This window comes from Schistocerca americana, chromosome 2, assembly GCF_021461395.2.
Source record: "Schistocerca americana isolate TAMUIC-IGC-003095 chromosome 2, iqSchAmer2.1, whole genome shotgun sequence".
In the NCBI taxonomy this organism is placed as follows: Eukaryota; Metazoa; Arthropoda; class Insecta; order Orthoptera; family Acrididae; genus Schistocerca; species Schistocerca americana.
The window spans coordinates 596644656-596650724 of record NC_060120.1 but is presented as its reverse complement, the minus strand read 5'-3'; the positions used below and the strand labels follow the sequence as shown (position 1 = coordinate 596650724).

Genomic DNA, 6069 nt, shown 5'->3' with positions numbered 1-6069 from the left:
TTGTCATTCGCTTGTAAATCTGATTTGTAATCTATATGTTCTAAAATCTGTTTTGAATCGAGCAACAGCGTGGGCTTCTAAAAATAAATATGTTGTCAATAATTTAATTTTGTTTATTTTATTAGTTTTCGGAACGTGGAACTGAAAAGTTTAGATTCTATTACAGCACTCTGCTCCGCACGCTTCACGGTTATGCGTAATTGATTTTACTTTAAGATATTTTAATCAACACCCTGCTCTGTCTGCTTCAAGTAACTGTATAGTTAGTTTCTTTTTTAAATGTTTAATCCGATACCTGTTTGTTTTAGTGCTGATGATAAAACATTCAACCGAATATAGTACACAGACGTGTTACATAGTACTCTTTTAACAACTTTGAGTTAATTGTTGCACTGTCTGCTTCACAGAATTGTATAACTTGATTTTCTATTCAAATTTTACGCATTAGTGGTTTCACTCACGTGCTTGATAGGTTTTAAACTTACAGTTCGGGGTGCTTTACAGACAGGAGCAATTTCTTGCCGTTATAAATTATTCTGAATTTGTGGTTTCACTGTATGTTTCATGGCACCTAAAGTGTCAGGTATTTCTTACTGTTTATTACAAGAACTGTGGCTAAAGACTTTGTTAAGTTCATCCAAGTTTATCAGAATCTAAAGATTACAAGCTGACCCTTGTAATCAAAAGTTGGCCTGTTAGGGCGGACCAGTTTTATTTGTCTTGATACTTGTAAGACAGGCTTCTGTGGTATTCAATTATTATTTTCATAATTATTTTATTGATGCTAAGCACCGTAATGGTCTTAGATCCTAATTTCCTACCAGTTCACGTCTGTTACAACGATTTAAGTCGAAGTGCTCCAAACAGGAAGACACTACACAAGCTTGTAAATAACTTCCACTTTTGCAATTTGATGAGGAGGATAGTTCCTACGATTCACGAAGAACTGCAAGATACAGCTCGACAATAAAATTGATAATCACATTTCAGAAACGTAAACGGATAATTCCCAATATTTCTATTATTTATAGAAACATCTATTTACCTTTATTGTACAAATCACCTAATACAACACCAACAGTAAGACCTAGGGTTGGTTTTTGCAGCACAAGGGACACACAAATACTGACGTAGAGAAATGTTTTACCCACGGCTAGGTAGCTGTAATACTGAACGAGTGATATTTATTTAATCCAAGGCTAGGTCTACATGCGAAAAGCTTGGCTATCTACCCCCGCAACTGCTCTTAACTTGAAGAGAAGTGTGGGTCAAATTGTGGATGATGTATCTGATAGTGACGTATTTTCTGAGAAGCGTTCAGCGGCCTACTCAAGGAGAGAATGGTTTTTGGTTCTCGTCGTCAAAATATGGCAAAAATGTTCTGGTGGACATATGGTAGTGTAGGTATGCATCTAAGATCTTGCAATGTATGTGAAAAAACAGCATAAAGATGTTAATATTTCGGTGTTTCTAACCAAATTGCGAGTCCATTTTCTATGCAATATTTCGACTATGTATCTAGACATTCTTTAGAGTTTAGACTTTCAGTGGCATGATCTTATGCGTGCTTGCTGCCTTTACTCCACCCATAACATGAAATATTGCCGATGTTACTTCTGCATTGCAGGAGAGTTCGAATCCTAGCAACCACTGCTCTATTTAATACATATTTTTGTGCCTCCTCCTATTTGGCTATGCCGTGGAAACCTCAACTGCTCACAGTATTGCAACCTAGAAGATGAAATGCGATACTTGATCCTAGTACAGTGGATAAGCCAAGTTTCAATACTTATTTGAATATAAACCTCTGCCCCTCTGTGTAAGGTTTCCCGAAATCTGTGTTTCCACAGACTCGTTAACCACACTGTCATAGAATCTTGGGGCTTGCACCTCATACTAATCTGTTCTCATGATTGTTTACCTGACAGGGCCCGACGACTGCTGAACGACCGTTTAATTTTTTATCTCAGATTCCACCTCTTCCGTATGCGTGTTGATTTAGATCGAAACAAACGTTCGATTTATTGAGTACCCGTTTCTTTTCGTAGACGTAGTTTTGTGGTGAGGCTGTTCTGCTAGTGATACGCACGGAGATGTCTCTAAACGTGAGGAAACAGGTCGGTGTGCGTCAATTTGGATACGACACCAATAATCCCTCACAACGTAGTTGGACCATAGACACGAACGCGGATAAGACTACCGCCGGAACTACCTGGAGAAGGCTCCTGACTTCAGTTCTCGAAATATCATGCCCAAAAAACGAATCATCATTTCGGCTACAAAGTCAGAAACATGCCATAAATGAATCAGCCTAATAAAACCTCCGAAAGCACGTGATAACTGTATGGTCGAGAGGCCGTCGCTTAACTGGTGCATCTAACCTGCGATGTCTTCTTGGAAGTATAAGTAAACACGGTTTTACATTGCCGATTTTATAGATAATGACAACCAGTCTCTCTCGTAATTAAACATTTTCTCTGCCGTATATTACACTTAAAGTTTCTCTTGTTGTATAACCGGGAGTTTCATATTCTACGTGGAATGCACTGCAGACCCTTAAACCGCACCCAATTTTGTGATATAAAAACGTAGCAAGTTCTGCATGCTATTTGTCCTGTATAAATCCTACGATACTGACATAGTATTTGGTAAATGATATTGCTTTTTAAGTCTTTCTCCCGTTACTGAAGTTTAATGTATTTTCTTAATCCATTTTCAAAAAATGGCTCTGAGCACTATAGGACTTAACTTCTACGGTCATCAGTCCCCTAGAACTTAGAGCTACTTAAACCTAACCAACCCAAGGACGTCACACACATCCATGCCCGAGGCAGGATTCGAACCTGCGACCGTAGCCGTCGCGCGGTTCCAGAATGTAGCGCCTAGAGCCGCTCGGCCACCTCGGCCGGCTAATCCATTTTCAAATGATTGCATTCACTTCATGTATGTTTCAATCTTTTTTCTAAAATTACGATGAATTACTGCAGAAAAATAAGTTTTTTTTCCAGATGTGAGAAACAGTTTCAAGGTAAAAAATGGTCATCTACGTAGGAACAAATATTATAATCAAATTTAAAAGTATTGCATCTTAAAAATCTTGTCAGTGCTGTACTGATTATGATGATGATGTTTGATTTGTGGGGAACTCAACTGCGTGGTAATAAGCGCCCGTACAAATTCCCGACATTTGCTCAGTCCAGTCTCGCCACTTTCAGGAATGATGATGAAATGATGAGGGAACCACAAACACCAGTTATCTCGAGGCAGATGAAAATCCCTGATCCCGCCGGAATGGAACCCGCGACATGGTGCTCGGGAAGCGAGAACGCGACCGCGAGACCACGAGCTGCGGACAATATACTGTACTAAATAGTCTATGTGCTACAGTGTTACTTTGCTAGACATTAGCATTCAGGAAGTGTAATCAAAACAAGAACAAGCATTACCAAAATCACCTTCAAGTTACGTACATTTTGAAAGTGAGGTAGTGGCAAACAAGAAAAATTTCCGTTTCCATGACTATGAAAATGGATAAAATCCTAAAGAAACTCATTTCATTGATAAAAAATGCAAATTGTCAACTTTTGCAGCCGATCGATGAATGTATGCATCGGGATCATCCGACCGCCGTGTCATCCTCAGATGAGGATGCGAATTGGAGGGGTGTGTGGTCAGCAAACCGGTTTCCCGGTCGTTTTGATGGTTTTCTTTGACCGGAGCCGCTACTATTCGGTCGAGTAGCTCCTCAGTTGGCATCACGAGGCTGAGTGCACCCCGAAAAATGACAACAGCGCATGGTGGCCCGGATGGTCACCCATCCAAGTGCCGACCACGCCCGACAGTATTTAACTTCGGTGATCTGACGGTTACCGGTGTATCCACTGCGGCAAGGCCGTTGGCATGAATGTGTGACGCAGCAGCGAACTTTCACTGGGCAGCTGGTAAGGACAGTAAACGAGGGACACGTCGATACCAGGCCATAAAGTATTTGCGAATTTCATTCCTTGTCTTCTATTCAACAATAACTATGCCTTACAGACAGGAGCATAGACACAGGTGTCAGCATTTGAGGGAGGACGTGTAGTTGGGAGACTCAAAGAAGCAGGCTAGAGTAATCGGCGAGTCGCTCGACATTTGAACAGGAGCGATGGCACTATTCCACGGTGTGGACTATGGCCGAACACAGCTTCAAGAAGGTAGCAGTCGAGTGAGAGAGACGACGGAACATGTGGACCCAGCAATCGTCAGTAAGGTGCTCAGAGCACCGGAGTCATCATTATTATCGATCAGGCGTCAACAGGTGCTTCAATGACCATAAAGACCATTAATAGGAGGCACACAGAAAAGGGACAGAACTCATGATGTCCATTTCGCCGATTGCTATTGACTTCAGTACACCAACAGGCTAGTTTGTGTCGGGCACATTCGGCCTGGAATGTCATTCTCTGGAGTAGAAATGACTGATGAGCAGCGAAGGCATGTCTGGAGACGCCACAGACAGCGATGGGATACCAACCTCACTGTCTCCCGCCCTATGGTCAGACAACCAGGAGTGATGGCCTGAGATGCCATTTTATTTCATAGTAGGACGCCTTTGGTTGTCATGCGCGCACCCTTACTGCACAGCGGTGCGTCGATGATAATTTACACTCCGTTTTGTTGCCCTTCATCGCAAGTAGAGACGGGCAACGTCGTGCATCCTTGGGAACTAGTTCACTGGGAACCGCTCATTTTTACTCATTCACCGTCCATTATGCTTGGTACTGATTCTTATGAAAAATTGAAAATTAGTAGCATAGGTAACTGAAGATGGAAGGCGCCAAGAGGGGTCACAGCCGCCCCCCCCCCCCCCCCCCACGTGGAGTAGAGAGTTTTTATTCATAACAGAAATCTCACACACTTGTAATTTTCGTGAATGTGTAATTGTGCAAAACATCTCATGCAGCCAACTGTAGCGTTACGTGGATGATCGTAGTGAAATAATATTAAGGTGGCACACTAAAAACAGGCCCCGGGTTCAGCGTATTCCCCAATTACGCACGATTTGTTGACCGCTACGAGCAGAATGGATAAACATGTAATAATTGGGCAGTGAAGAAATAACAAATAAGCTAATGCAAACAACTTCGAAACAACTGGTAAGTGACAATGAGCAGTCTAGTACTCGGGACCGATTTTTCATGCGCCACCCTGTACTATTGAAATAATATTTTGGGAGTTATCATATTCTCTTTACAAAATGTGACACCATACACTCGATTACGAAGCAAAGGCTTCATTCGGATGTAAGTCGGCCTGCCTTCCACGACAATGAATGTGCTCTTCTACCTTGGATCAAAAAAAGATGGAAAATGGCCACTCGTGTGTGCCATGCTGACGTCCTTTTCGTGTGTAATAACAAAAAAAATCTTGCCTTTGTACAAGCATTTCTTCTGCTGTTTACTGAAATAGTGAAGTAAGCTGATACGCTGTTATGTTACCTGAAAAGATCTATGTATTACAGACCACGTAATTTTTATGTAATTTACTTAAATATAAAATACATTTTAATTGCCGTTTGTGGGCGCTGAATAGAATACGAAAAGAACCAAAAGTTCAGAGTTCAAAAAAGGTTTGAAACAGATCTAGAATTGGCGTGCGAAGCGAACGAAACTAACAACAACAACTCGATACTGAACTAAATATGAGCAGTTGGCAGTGGAACTACGACAAGTGGCCACGCGAAGAAGGATGAGTCCGGCAGAGCCAAACCAAGACCAGGACGTACAGAAATGGGACTGAGGCTGGAACGAGACAGGCCGACGTGCCGTTCGGGAACGAGAACGACCGTTCCCCGTTCCCGGGAACTATGAGTAGAAAGCAGCGACCGATAGCGAGACAGACGGGAATGGGACTGAGGCTGGGTGCCTATTCTGTATCTTTTCGCCATTGTACCGATCGTATCGGTACTCAAGAGCACCGAACGGTCTAGTACTCGAAATAGAGCCCCTGCATTATTCAGTATGCATTTCGGTAGCGATACCGTTCGGGTCTAGAGAACCGAAGCGCTGTTGTCGGTTCGCGTCGCGC

At 42.3% G+C, this 6069-nt stretch overlaps 1 pseudogene; it reads right to left on the bottom strand.

Moving 5' to 3' along the window:
- Nucleotides 1-3782: 3782 nt before the first annotated feature.
- LOC124597236 lies at nucleotides 3783-3900 on the bottom strand (annotated as a pseudogene).
- Between the last annotated feature and the right edge of the window lie 2169 nt (nucleotides 3901-6069).